Genomic DNA, 16,157 nt, shown 5'->3' with positions numbered 1-16,157 from the left:
CACTAATTATGATCTGCAAGCCTTAACTAAGATAGCAGATACTCCTATTTCTGAATAATATTCTCGGAACATACCTTCGTCCGTAGTTAGTCCGTTGATGTTGAAACCCTAGGTTCGAAATTATATCTCAAAACTTCGAACAAGTTCCAATAACTAAACAAGATCAACCAACGGCGGCCGACAAAGTGGCGGCGAGGCAGCGGCACAGCCAGTCGTCGGAGTTGCGGGTTTTCTGCAATATTTTATATCAAAACAAAGATTAAAACATAAAGAACAAAACCCATCAATAAATTTTAAGTTTTTGGCAACTTACGGCGGCGAAACAAGGCGGCAAAGACGGCGGCCGAAAAAAATGGGTTTCTTCACGTCGCGCTAAAAACGTGCAAAATGGGTGTCACTATATAGCTCTCATCACAAGGAGTTCAACCGTATATTTGGTTTTGCATTTCGATGAACGTTGGCGGAGTTACGGCTGTTTGAAGCGGCAATGAGGAGAGAGAAAAGGGTTAACGGGGAGAGAGAAGAAATCTGAACGACGATGACGTGGAGAGGCGGTGTGATATATGTATATATGTCTATATAATATGTGTACATGTGTTTAATCTCTGTGTACTGTTTTATTTATTTGTGCTTAAAACTTGACCCTATTTGAATTATTTCAATTCCAGTGTGCTATAAAAATCACATATGTATTTTAATATCGTCTATAAGCCGATATTTATTAATACATATTTTTAGCACACAACCTGATTATTTTTAATCTAATTTAATTTCTTGAGCATGTATTTAGTAACCCTTAATCGTAATTAATATTTAATTAACTTAAACTGGGTACGGGTTACTACATCGGATCAAGTGTATTTGGGTCATATGTTATGGGTTTGGTTTCGGGTTATTTTATTTTGGGCCGGATATTTTAATTAGGAGTCCAATTTTTAATTAGGTTTAAATTGTGTAATTGGGTCTAAGTTGTTTTAATTATTTTAAATTGAACTAGGGTAAATTAATTAAGTTTATTGGGCTCAATTAATTCATTTGGGCTCAATTTATTTAATTGGCTTAAGTTAGTTATTTGGCCAAGCTTGTTGGGCCAAGCATGTTGGGCCAAGTCGTTGGGACAAGTTGGTTGGGTCAAGTTTATTGGGTTAAGTATTTTAATTTGGCTAATCTAAGTCTAATTAGATCAATTTAAGTATAATTGGGCTAGTCTAAGTATTTCGGCCAGGATAAGTGTTATGGGCCAGTCTAAGTTAATGGGCTTTAGCGAAGGGGCAGCAACTCGAACTAGCCAATGGCAAGCAAAATAGTCCATAAATATATATTTAATAGATGTATATGTATATTTTGATATAAGTATGATTTTTATGGAAAATGAATTAAATATATATTTACGGGAAGAATTTTAAGGAAAAATGATATTTTTAAGTTCATGATTCATGCATGTATTTTATGATAAGATTATGAGAACGTAAAGAAAATATTTTTGGGAAGTTGATGTGATTTGTCACAAATATGGGACTGGAGGTCGGGATACTAAGCCCGATGACCTTTCCAATTATGTTTATGAGTCTATGGATCCCCAAAGGTTGGATGAAGTGGCATAGGAGGCGTAGGGAAACCCCCCACAGGTCGCCGCCACGTACGTTGGTTTTAGATTGATCAACCGCTTATAGTCGCACTTCACTGATATGACCCACAAAATGATTTTTATGATTATGACATACCAATGCTTATGTTATGTATTTATGTTACGTGTTATGTTTATGATCAAGATTAAGATGATGTTTATGTTTATGATTCAGAATTATGCAAACGTTTTTACGATCATGCATGCATAAGATACTTTATGATATTTTTATATGATATGTGATTGTATGAGATTTTAGTATATGGTATTTGTTATTATTGGGTAGGGCATGCTGAGCCTCTAGGCTCATTAGATTTAAATGGCATGCTTGGGTTTGTAGTTGAACTTTGAATTCCGCACTTCGTTATTGAACTTTCATGCATGGATTTTTAATTGTTCGAGCATTCTAAATTATTGGCATGAAATCAATTTATTATGTATTATATTTCATGAAAATCTATTTTAAGTATAGTTGCATATATGTATGGGCATGTGTAAATTTAAAAAAAAATCCAAGCATCGGGTGTCACATATTTTGGTATCAGATCAAGGTCCTTGGAGGGTTAGCTAGCCTGCTATGTGGAGCTCGAAAGTCGCACTGCCAGTCTGTGAGTTTTAAATACTTTTAAGTATATTTTTTTATGAATGGGACCCATGAGTTAGATTTTCACTGAATTTATGTTATAAGGCTATTTAAATTAAAATACTTAGTTATGCATTGCGGTTGCGTGAGGGGTTTTTGGGAATTGCTGTATGCCTCCGAAATGTGTTTTGCGACAGGTTGACCACGAGGATGCCGGTCAGGGGGGTGTTGGGCAGGGTGGAGCTCATCGGGATCCACCTCCACCTCCAGCTCCACCACTCACAGCTTTCGAGAGAGCCAGCATGGACATGCTAGCTGATATCACGAGGCTACTCGAGCATCAGGCTGGGAAGCCTAGGAGGACACATGAGGAGGACATTGCTGAGAGGTTCCGCAAGCCAGGACCCAAGGAGTTTGCGAGGACCACTGATCCACTTGTTGCTGAGGAGTGGATTCGATTGTTGGAGATGATATTTTGCTACATGGGGATCCAGGATGCTGATCAGGTTTGGTGCGCCATCTAAATGCTGAGGATGATGCAGCTCTTTGGTGGGAGGGTGCCATGATTGGACTTGATGTGGCGAGGTTGACGTGGAGAGACTTCAAGACAGTCTTCTTTGAGAAGTACTTTACGGAGGACGTTCGAGGCCAGTTTTGATCCGTGACTTCATGAATATCCGACAGGGAGACATGACTGTGGCGGAGTACGTGAGGTAGTTCGAGTGTGGGCGACACTTTGTTCCCATGATTGCTGAAGATGAGAAGGAGAGGCTGCGATATTTCACTGATGGCTTGAGGTCTGACATCAAGCATGATGTTTACATGGCGGACGTGACAACACACAAGGCAGCGGTGAATTGAGCTTATCGATCGGAGAAATGGAGGAAGGAGATGCAGGCTGACTACCAGAGGAAGAGGCAGTTTCAGCGGTCATCTAGAGGACAGTCTTCGCAATAGCCAGCGCAGAAGTCTTATCTTGGGTCTTCTAAGGGACCAAATCCTCCGAGACCGCATCAGAAGCAGAGGCCGCAGGGCCATCCTATGCAGCAATAGCAGAGGGCAGTTTCCCCTAGCACTAGAGGGATACCTATCTGCAGGCAGTGTCAGAGGCCTCCTATCAAACAGTGCATGGCTAGTTCAGGCAGGTGCTATCACTGCAAGGAGCCGAGCCACCTTTTGAAGAACTGTCCAAGGAGGAAGCAGACCATGAGATGCCTATTTGTGATGTAGGATGAGGAGGCAGACCCTGATACATCCCTTATCACGGGTAATCTTAATTTACGTTCTTAATTTTCAGCTAATGGAATGCTTAGTTAAGATTTGCATGAGTAATTTCTTGATTGCTTGTACTTGTGTTTTAGAAATGCATGTGTAAGATTAGATGGAAATGCTGGATTTGTGAATTTAGCCTTCTTAGGATCGGACTTTAGATGTTTTTTGGTTCGAATTGGTTGCTCTACAAGTAGGGTCTATATCTGTTTGGGAAATCTTTTGCATGCAGGGAAAATTAGCATTAGAGGTATTGCTACGTTTGTGTTGCTACATTATGGAGCTACGCATTCCTTTATCTCTCAGTCGTTTATTGAGTGGGTAGGCATTATACCCGAGGTGTCTAGTACGGGGTATGATATTACCGTATCATCTGGTGAGGTTCTTTATACCACCAGTGTGCTCAGTAGATTAGAGTTTGCAGCTTCAGGGGAATGTGGTTAGAGCCGATCTGGTTGTTTTGCCGATGTCATAATTCGATCTTATTCTGGGTATGGACTGGTTGACAGTCAATGAAGCTTCGATTGATTTTTGGAAGAGGAGGCTAGTCAAAGGGTAATTAGAAAAATTTTACTTTATTGAAACTAAGTGATTGTTTTGGAGATTTAAGTCAATTTGCTTTGGATTCAATTAATTTTTGTTCAAAGGATTCCGTGTTAGCATAGAACTATTGATGAGATTTTTACCTATGGACATTATGGTTAGGATTATTTTTCTTTTTGAAAAATGCACTTACGCTATATGGGATGTAGTATGATGGTTGTTTGTCCTCTTGGATGCCATGGTTGTATAAGATTTATATGTCGATAAAGATTGTTTCTGGTTTTGTAGCCTTGAACTCTAGGAAGAGTGATTGTGGATTTAGTTTTGACAAGGAACCTATTTGATATGTGATGATTATTTTGAGTGGCGTGGTTAAGTTTCGCTAAGTTAAGTTTAATATAGGAGTTGATGTTTTAATTGTTATGTTTAAATGAAAATTTTGGGAACATAAAGGTTGGCTTGCAGATGTTTGAGGACAGATAAGTGATTGTGCAAACATGGTAAATTAGTGAAGTTGTGGTATCATTCAATTGTTGTGTTTGGGAAACAAACATTAGAATAACATTTGGGTTCTATTTATGAGTTAATATAAGAATATGGTTGGAATTTTCCCTTGTGGTACTACGAATTGCGTAAAAATATCAAATTTGGGTTACAGTGGACTATAGATAAATTGAAAAGTTCGCTTTAAGTTGTGTTTAGAAACGAAAGTTTATAAATGTAGGCTTGATTGAGATGAAGTAGAGACATGGGAAGGATAAGATATTTTATTTTATCAGAGTGCGCAGCAGGAGCATGACATTTGGGTTACTGAAATTTGGGAATTAGGTTATATTTGGAAAGTAAGTTTGATAATTTTTTTATTTTTGGAATTTAAGTTTGATATTTGGATTGTCGAGACTACCTTCAGTGGAGTTCACCTATAACATCAGTTATCAGGCGTTTATAGGTATGGCTCCATACGAGGCTCTTTACGGGAGAAGGTGTAGATATCTCATGCATTGGGACGAGGTTGGCGAGAGGATTATGTTGGGACCCGAGTTAGTTCAGCAGACTGCAAATATTGTGATGCGGATTCGGGATAGGATGAGGACCGCGCGGAGTCTTCAGAAGAGTTATGATGACCGATGACGACGAGACCTCTAGTTTGACGTTGGAGACCATGTCTTTGTGATGATTGCGCCGATGAAAGGCGTGATGCGCTTTGGTAGGAGATTCAAGCTCAGTCCGAGGTTTATTGGTCCATTCGAGATTCTGGAGAGGGTTGGTATGTTGGCCTACCGCATAGCACTACTGCCTAGTCTTGCGGCTGTGCACAACGTGTTCCATGTATCGATGTTGCGGAAGTATATCTCCAATCAATCTCACGTATTGGATTATGAGCCTCTGCAGTTGACGTCAGGGTTGTCGTTCGAGGAGCGACCAGTGCAGATCTTAGCACTAAAGGAGCGGAGGCTTAGTGTTACGCCTTAAATGCATACAAATCTCTTAAACGAGATTAATATTTTTAATGCGATAACTTATCTTGTTTTGATAATTACAAAACTAGGTTATTATTTCTAATCGTTTAAAGTAAGACTTTGTAGATTAGATTATTACAAACATTATTATGGAGAAGAACATTGCAAAATTAACTGAGCTTTTCGAGTCTTCCAATTCCAATCTCCACCAGTCATATTAAATTTTAGGATTCTCAAAAGCTACGGTTCAAATCTCAGCTCAATCCAACAGACGGATGTGGAGTTATGAATTTTTCAAAAGTGTCGCGCAAAACATGAAGAAAAAATACGATGAAGTAACTTTAGAAAAATACAGGAATCGTTTTTGCATCCAAATCCGATCTTAACCGTTCACAATGAAATTCAAGATGTTTTAAAGCTACTGTCCAAATTTCAAGTCGATCCGACAGGTATATTGTGAGTTATGAATTTTTGAAGTTTGTCGCTCAGTCCGCAACGAACCGGAACGTTCGCAACGTTCCTACCATAAAACACGATCCAATTTTTAAGGAAAAAAGTCATCCGACAAAAGCCGCAATGCGCCGAACAGACGCAACGTACCTACGAATGGACGCAACGTTTGTCACCAACGCCGGAAGAATTTAATGTGCGCCGAACGGACGCAACGAAGGCCTGAACGGACGCAACGAACCTGCCCGAATTTTCAGCTATAAATACATGTCATTTGAAACCATTTCAACTCACCAATTCACTCTCATATCTCTTTGCAAGCAAGATCCTCTCCTTCAAAATTTCAAGAAATATTTGTGTGTTATATTCAAAATCGAGGGTTGTTTGTATAAGTTCATTCGTGAGTTGGTTACTCGGTTATTGTAAACACTTGTGTGTGAATCCAAGTGTATTTTGCGAGTGTTGTGGCTATCCTTGGAGCCCTTAAGGCCAAGTGTTGAGTTGTATCGGCGCGGTGATCGTGTTGAGTTGTATGGCTATCCTTGGAGCCATCAAAGCCAAGACGTTGAAGTGCTAGTGGATCCTTGGTTAATCGATCTTAACAAAGAAGGGGAGACGTAGACGATTTATCGTCGAACTTCCATAAACATCTCTTATCCTTTTTACTGCTTTATTTACATTACGCATTTATTTACTGCACTTATATTTGATTGCTTTAATTTTTCCGTTTGCGTACTAGCATAATCGCTTTAAATTGCTAAAGTTGCCAATAGAACCTAAATCCCCCCCATTAGGTTCTAACAAGTGGTATCAGAGCCACCTTTTTACAAAATATTTTCAAAAAGGCTCTATGGCAAATCTAGCTAGCAATTATGCTCAAGGGCAATCAACCAATCGTCCTCCTCTTTTCAATGGCATAAACTATGGATATTGGAAAAATCGAATGTCCCTATATATCCAATCCATAGATTATGACCTTTAGAAAATAACTGTGAAAGGTCCCTACATACCTACGAAAGAGGTTGAGGGAGTCAAAATTCCTAAGGGAATGGACGACTTTTCAAAGGAGGATATGAAATTGATATCTCAAAATGCTAAAGCTATGAATATTCTTCATTGTTCCTTAGATATGAACGAGTACAACCAGATCTCGATGTGCTCATCCGCAAAAGAGATTTGGGACAAATTGGAGATATGCCACGAAGGGACCAATCAAGTCAAGGAGACAAAGATCGATCTACTTCAAATCAAATACGAAACATTTGAGATGGAGGCTAGTGAGGATGTTGATACCATGTTCCGAAGGCTCTCTCAAATCATCAATGAGCTAGCCCAACTTGGAGAACAATATCCAACCAAGCAAGTATGGAGGAGAGCTCTACGCGCCTTACCCAAGGAGTGGGATGCCAAGAGGACTGCCATCATTGAGTCCAACAAAGGCGTCACCGCATCGTATGACCTGATCAACTTCATGGGACCCTTAAAACCCATGAGTTAGAAGTGTCTACAAGGAAAGAGTCAAAGAGGGAGGATGAAAAGACCAAGGCTAAGGGGATTGCTTTATCCACCCAAATCGAAGAAGAAGATGATGATGATGATGATATGGCACTCTTTGCAAGAAAATTCAAAAGATTTATGCGAGGAAACAACTTCAAAAAGAAGACGGACAAGGAAGTAACATGCTACAACTGTCAACAACAAGGCCACTATGCAAATGAGTGTCCTCTCAAGAAGAAGGTTGACAATGGAAAGAAGAAAGCACTCATAGCCACTTGGAAAGACAGCGATGATGACGAGGAGGAAGCCAACATCTGCCTCATGGCTAGGAGTGATGACATCGTCTCCGACGACGATGACGAGATACCTTCCTATGATGAATTACTACATGCATATAAACATATGTTTGATATGGCTAAGTCACTTAGAAAGGAAAATAGAAACCTCAAAAATAAATTAGAAACTAAGGAGCATGAAAACCTAAGATTAAAGGATGACATAGCTCACTTAGAAAAATCATTTGATAAGTTCAATGTTAGTAGTAATAAATTGAATAATTTACTTAGCATGCAGAAATGTAGTTTTGATAAGGGTGGAATAGGATATGGTAAGAAATCTATAGATTTTACTAGCCTCATTGCTAGTTGGCATTATGAGATCATGATCTAAGGGAGTTCATCATAGACCGGTTTAAACTGTCTTGACTTGCGACTGGTCTTCCTGATGAACGCTACTCTGTCCAAGGAAATAGGTTTTTAAAGAGGCCATAGCCCTACCTACTACTGGGAGCACTCTTGAAAAGTGGCGATGATGTTGCTATGAGAGACTGAACTCTTAGAAGTCCATTTTGTATCTCTCTTTTCTAACACTGTGGACGCAAAATAACTAAAGGGTACCAAAATCAACTCTTGCAGGAAAATAGGAAATCTATTCTCCCTAGCATATGGTATCTAGACAGTGGATGTTCTAGGCATATGACGGGGAACAAAGAACTACTCCAATCGGTCAAACCAAAGGAGAAGGGAACTGTCACCTTTGGAGACAACAGCAAAGGAGTTATCGAAGGAATCGGCTCAATAGGTATTTCTAAATCCTGCTTGATTGATTATGTACTCCTAGTGAAAGGACTTAAGCATAATCTACTAAGCATAAGTCAATTATGCGATAGAGGTTATGAAGTCAAATTCACTCCCCAACACTGCACTATATCACTCACATCTGACAAATCCATAAATTTCAAAGGATATAGAAGTGAAAATGTTTACAAGGTTTCTTTAAATAATTTATCTTTGACAAATATTAAAAGCCTTGTATCCTTGAATGTTGATGACAACATTCTTTGGCATAGACGACTAGGTCATGTTGGTCCTAGTACCATAGAAAAACTTTTTAAACTTGATTTAGTTGTTGATATGCAAAAACTCAATTTGAAATTAGATTCTGTTTGTGATGCGTGTCAACTTGGCAAACACACAAGGGAATCTTTTAAAAGCAAAAAATTTGTATCAACTTCTATGCCCCTTGAACTTCTTCACCTAGATCTATGTGGTCCCTCGAGGAACGCTAGCCTAGGAGGGAAGCTTTATGCATTTGTCATTGTGGATGATTTTTCACGTTACACGTGGACATTGTTTTTAGCCCACAAAAATGATGTCTTTGATTATTTTAAAACTTTTGTCAAACGAGTTGAGAATGAGAAAAATCTTTCTATCAAACAGATCCGTAGTGACCACGGAACTGAATTTCAAAATGAGAGTTTTACAAATTTTTGTGAAGAGAAAGGCATCGGTCACAACTTTTCTTGTCCTAGGACTCCTCAACAAAACGGGGTCGTTGAGAGAAAAAATAGGAAACTTGTAGAGATTGCAAGGACCATGATATGTGAGCATTCTCTACCAAAATATTTTTGGGCTGAAGCAATGAACATTGCTTGTTACATTATCAATCGTGTATCAATAAGGCCAATTCTCAAGAAAACTCCATATGAATTATGGAGAGGGAGAAAGCCTAACATTTCATACTTTCGGGTTTTTGGATCAAAATGCTACATTCATAATAATGGTAAGGACAACCTTGGCAAATTTGATGCCAAATCCGACAAATATATTTTTCTTGGGTATTCTACTACGAGTAAGGCTTTTAGAGTATTTAATAAATTCACTTTACTTGTTGAAGAATCAATGCATGTTGTATTTGATGAATCTATGTCTATAGTTTCTCGCACTAACAATGATGATGTAGAATTACTCAAAGAAGATATGGCTTCATCAAGCTCAAATGATATAGATGTTTCTGTTGAGGAAACACCACTTTCGAAGGATTGGACGCTTCACAAAGATCATCTTATGGATCTTATCATTGGAAGTCCTTCGAAGGGAGTAACCACTCGCTCTTCACTTAATAATATCTGCAATTATCTTGCTTTTGTTTCGCATGTTGAACCTAAGTGCATTGATGATGCTTTATTAGATGAATCCTGGATTATTGCTATGCAAGATGAATTAAATGAATTCAAGCGCAATGATGTTTGGTGTCTTGTTCCTAGGCCGCATGATAGATCTATTATTGGTACTAAATAGGTCTTTAGGAATAAACTTGATGAGCATGGTACTATCACTAGAAATAAAGCTAGGCTTGTAGCGAAAGGATATATTCAAGAAGAAGGCATTGATTATGATGAGACTTATGCGCCTGTTGCTAGACTAGAATCTATTCGCATGGTACTTGCTTTTGCTTGCTCTAGAAATTTCAAGTTATTTCAAATGGATGTTATGAGTGCATTCTTGAATGGTGAATTAAAAGAGGAAGTTTACATTGAACAACCTGATGGCTTTGTTGATCCTTCTTTGCCTGATCATGTGTATAGACTAAACAAAGCTTTGTATAGTTTGAAACAAGCTCCTCGAGCTTTGTATGAAAAATTATCTACTTTCCTTCTTTCAAATGGTTTTTCGAGATGAAAGATTGACATTACTTTATTTACCAAAAATGTCAAAGATGACTTATTGATTGTAAAAATTTATGTTGATGACATAATTTTTAGTTCTACTAACGAAACTCTTTGTCAAGATTTCTTCAAGCTTATGCAGGAACACTTTGAGATGAGCATGATGGGGGAACTTAACTATTTCCTCGAATTGCAAATCAAACAGTGCAAGGATGGGTTCTTTGAGAACCAAAGCAAATACATCAAGGAGATTCTAAAGAAGTTTGGGATGGAGAACACAAAATCATCATCTACACCGATGAGCACAGCAATCAAACTCGACAAGGATGAAAATGGTAAATCTGTAGATCAATCTAACTTTCGTAGTATGATTGGCTCCTTACTTTATGCTACTGCTAGTAGACCGGACATTATGTTTAGTGTTTGCTTGTGTGCACGATTTCAATCATGTCCAAAGGAATCACATTTGTTCGCCTTAAAATGCATTTCCAAATATCTTTCAAATACTCCAAATCTCGGCTTGTGGTATTCAAAAAATTCTTTCTTTGATTTAAAAGCGTATTGTGATGCCGACTTTGGTGGATATAAGGTGGACAGGAAAAGCACTAGTGGATCTTGCTTCTTTCTAGGAAATTGTTTAGTTTCTTGGTTTTCAAAGAAACAAAATTGTGTTGCGTTGTCAACGACCGAAGCCGAATATATGGCTGTCGGTAGTTGTTGTGCGCAAATTCTTTGGATGGAGCATCAATTGCTAGACTATGGTGTATTTTTTTCAAAAATTCCTATTTTCTGTGACAACACTAGCGTCATATGTCTTACAAAGAATCCGATTCAACATTCGCGCACCAAACATATTGACATTCGTTATTATTTTATTCGTGACGACATCGAACGAAATGAAGTTGAACTTCAATATATTGACACATCAAATCAAATTTCCAATATTTTTACAAAACCACTAGATGAAAATACTTTTATTCGTTTGCGTGGTGAACTTGGCATGATTGAGTTGTAATCGCTTGTAGACATAAGTTTAAATTTAATGTCATATTAAGGGGGAGCTTAATATTAAAATTTGAGCAAATTAATGTTGAATAATACATATTAATTTTATTTATTCATAATTATAAGCTCACATTTTATGTGTATTATTTGGTTTAAAATATAACTCTAAGAGACAAAATCCAAAAAAAATTTCAAAATTTCCGAACGTTGCATCCGTTCCAAGCAACGTTCCTTCCGTTAGCTCACTCTTCGTTGCCAACGTTCTTAGAACGTTGTTTCCATTCCATTTCTTTTCCCGCCTTAGTTTAAAAATTTAACCGCGAAAATTTACCTCCATTATAATCATCGTTGCGTCCGAATGACCAACGTTTCTTCCGTTGGTGCAATTCCCGCCTCAGTTTCAAAGTTACCGCGAAAATTTTACCGTCAAAACACCAACGGACGCAACGTTGGTTATCGTTGCTTCCGTTAGTCCCCATTCCCGCTCACTTTTAAAATTCCCGGTTTATTTTTCCCGCAATATTTACCAGCCAGAACGAACGAACGCAAACATTCGCCAACGTTGCTTCCGTTCCGTTCACTGCCTATATATATAGTGGCCGAACCCATTCAGAATTTTCACACCAAAATCCTTCCTCTTTCTTCCTTTTGATCGAAACATTTCTTCCAAAATGGCTTCTAGACGCCAAGTTGATCCCGCCAATCCGAGGCGACGCACTCGTGCTCGTACTCAACCTTTTGTCCACAACCTTAACCAACCCGCTATCTCACGACCTATTCCTGCCGACTATATTGATAGGCAGATTCTTTCGGGTCGTATTCTTGATCGCTCTTACTTGGCAAACTCTCATCTTCGTTTGTTGGATCTTATTGATTTCAACAATGGGGTGCATTTTTCCAACCCTCTGATCCAGATTTCATCTATTCCTCCCTTATCCATGAGTTTTATGCCAATTTTGAACTCGAATTGTACAGCGATGACATATATGCTGTTACAATTGTTCAAAATTGGTACATTCGTTTCTCTTCAGGTGATCTCACTGCTTGGTTCTCTCTTCCTAGAAATGGACCCAGCGAATTCTTTGCATTTAAATGGTCTGAGGATAGTCCCGAGTTTAACCGTTTCGAGGCCCTTTCTGCCATTCTCGGTCGACCACCTCACGCTGGTGATGATCGACCATCTCTTAAGATGCTTTGTCCTGATTTCCAAATTATCCAAAAGCTGATCACTTTTTTCATCATTCCGAGCGCTGGAGACCACTCCAACTGCAAATATCTGGACCTTTATGTCATTTTTCACATTATTACTATGCAACCTTTTAACCTGCCTAGGTTTATCATTCAGGTCATGCATCATACTGCCAAAAATTAAAAAAAAAAGTCATTCTTCCTTTTGCTCGGTTTATTAACCGAATTTTGACTCACTTTGACATTATCTTCGATGATCTGGAGAAGATACATATCACTGAGACCTATACTCTTGATCATACCTCCATCACTAAAATGGAGTTGTCATGGAATCTTGTATTATCTCAATGGGTGCATGATCCAGCTCATATTTTCACCCGCTATCATCCTGTAACCCACTTTCACATTCTTTTTTCTCTTATTCCTCCTTCCATTCAAGAGCAAGGATTTCCTGTTGGTTTCACTGACACCGATATTCCTTCCTCTTCTACGATTCCTCCATCTTCTTCTGCGTTTTATTTTGGCGATCTACCTTTTTCCCCTCCTTTGATGCCTCAGCCTCCACCTACTCCGGCTCCATCTTCCGATCGAATCCTTGAGTATCTTCAGCGGCTTGAGATCAACATGGATCGCAACTACTCCGCTATTCAGTCTATCCAGACATTGATCACGGACTTGACCATAGAGATGCGAGGATCCTTTGAATATGTCCATGACCGACTCAATTTGATGGAAGCAAAACTTCTTGAACATTCGGATGATGACTCTTAGTTTTATATTTTGTTGTATTTTGTAAATTTCTTTATCAATGAAATATGCTTTTATTTATTGTGTTATTTATTTATCATATTTGTTGCCTTTTTAAGTATCACAAAAAGGGGGAGAATCAATTTGATTAAATATTCAAATTGGTTAAATAAAAATTGATTATGTGATAAACAATTTGTTTAAAATATTGTTACATTAAGGGGGAGCTTTTATATGTATTTCAATTGCACTTTATATCTCCTGTTTAACCAAGTTTTGTGATTATCAAAAAGGGGGAGATTGTTACGCCTTAAACACATACAAATATCTTTAACGAGATTAATGTTTTTAATGCGATAACTTATCTTGTTTTGATAATTAAAAAACTAGGTTATTATTTCTAATCGTTTAAAGTAAGACTTTGCAGATTAGATTATTACAAACATTATTATGGAGAAGAACATTGCGAAATTAAGCCCTCTTTTTTGATCCATCAAATTCTGATCTCCACCAGTCATATTAAATTTTAGGATTCTTAAAAGCTACGGTTCAAATCTCAGCTCAATCCAACGGACGGATGTGGAGTTATGAATTTTTCAAAAGTGCCGCGCAGAACATGAAGAAAACATACGATGAAGTAATTTTAGAAAAATACTGGAATCATTTAAAGCATCCAAATCCGATCTTTACCGTTCACAATGAAATTCGGGATGTTTTAAAGCTACTGTCCAAATTTCAAGTAGATCCGACGGGTAGATTGTGAGTTATGAATTTTTAAAGTTTGTCGCTCAGTCCGCAACGAACCGAAACGTTCGCAACGTTCCTACCATAAAACACGATCCAATTTTTAAGAAAAAAAGTCATCCGACAAAAGCCGCAATGCGCCGAACGGACGCAACGAACCTACGAACGGACGCAACGTTTGTAACCAACGCCGGAAGAATTTAATGTGCGTCGAACAGACGCAACGAAGGCCCGAACGGACGCAACGAACCTGCCCGAATTTTCAGCTATAAATACATGCCATTTGAAGCCATTTCAACTCACAAGTCACTCTCATCTCTCTTTGCAAGAAAGATCCTCTCCTTCAAAAGTTCAAGAAATATTTGTGTGTTATATTCAAAATCAAGGGTTGTTTGTATAAGTTCATTCGTGAGTTGGTTGCTCGGTTATTGTAAACACTTGTGTGTGAAGTCAAGTGTATTTTGCGAGTGTTGTGGCTATTCTTGGAGCCCTTAAGGCCAAGTGTTGAGTTGTATCGGCGCGGTGACCGTGTTGAGTTATACGGCTATCCTTGGAGCCATCAAGGCCAAGACGTTAAAGTGCTAGTGGATCCTTGGTTAATCGATCTTAACCAAGAAGGGAAGACATAGACGATTTATTCTCGAACTTCCATAAACATCTCTTATCCTTTTTACTGTTTTATTTACATTACGCATTTATTTACTGCACTTATATTTGATTGATTTAAGTCTTTCGCTTGCTTACTAGCATAATCGCTTTAAATTGTTAAAGTTGCCAATAGAACCTAAATTCCCCCCCCCCCCCCCCCCCCATTAGGTTCTAACACTTAGGACGCGAGTTATTCCTATGGTCAAGGTCCGGTGACTGAATCATTCAGAGGAGGGGGTACCTAGGAGGCCGAGGCCGACATGCGGATGCGTTATCCAAAGCTATTCGATACGTACTTCAATTTCGAGGACGAAATTCCTTTTAAGGGGTGAGAGTTGTAACGCCTAGAATTTCTTTTACGTTAAACCGTATGCATAATTAGAAGAATTTAATTATTTTAAAAATAAATTAAGGGGTTAAATGACTTTTATGTGCCATGTTTATGTGTTTTAAATTTATTTATGATATTTAACCCGATTATTTTGAGAGTTATGAATTTTTAAGAAAAAGTCGATTTACGAGCGCGTAGTCAGGACCGTGCACGAACGGACTAAAAGTTTAATTGAAATTTATGTCTAAGTTTTTAAGAGCCCAAAATAATTATTTAAAAATTTAATTGATAGAAAAGTTTGGGTTATATATATATATATATATATATATATATATATATATATATATATATATATATATATCTAGCCCTAATTTCTTCATGCCCTCCATTTCATCTACACGCTTTCTTGGAGCTCAAGAAGCTTGAGTAGTTGTCGATCACTTGCACACACCTCACAATATTTTTTTAAGAAACACTCAAGATTTTGGGCATTTTCGGACATCCCGTCACGAGTTTCGTATCGTTTCTCTTGTATTGATCAAGGCATGTTCTTTTTCTTCTTTTCTCACCCATTTAAGATCGGTATACAATTTGTTTTATTGTTAAAATCGTTATTTTTGCATTTGTATGTGGATTGGGAGCTCAAGATTTGAGATATCATGCATCTTTTCACGTTTATGCATTGTATGGCTTGATGTTGGACCATTTCCAGCTCACGGCTGGTGCAATTTAGCTGCTGCCCTGGCTCGGTGTTTAGATGAGGTTCTTAGAAGCTGGGTTCGGTGTTGGTTAGGGCCTGGAGATGGCTGAGTTTGGGTGGTCGTTGAGTTGTGGCTATGTGATGTTTGAAGGTGCGCAGGGTGCTTGGCCTGGAGTTATAGCCCTCGACCGAGCCATGTAAAACATGGCTTGAGCCAGGGTTGGTGCAGGATGGTCCGGCAGGACCTTGGGGTGGTCCTTTCGGCGGGGCTTCGGCCATGGGTGGCCGGAGCATAAAGGCCGAACATGTTGTTTGTAGCTGCTCAATGTGGTGAGCGAGTGAGGAATGGGGTATTTGTGGCTCACGGTCGAGCCATGCAAGCCATGACCGGACCAAGGTGGTCCGACGGGACCTTGGG

This window comes from Henckelia pumila, chromosome 4 (assembly GCF_033568475.1).
Source record: "Henckelia pumila isolate YLH828 chromosome 4, ASM3356847v2, whole genome shotgun sequence".
Lineage (NCBI taxonomy): Eukaryota > Viridiplantae > Streptophyta > Magnoliopsida > Lamiales > Gesneriaceae > Henckelia > Henckelia pumila.
The sequence above is the reverse complement of the archived record's forward strand: the minus strand, read 5'-3'. Positions refer to the sequence as shown.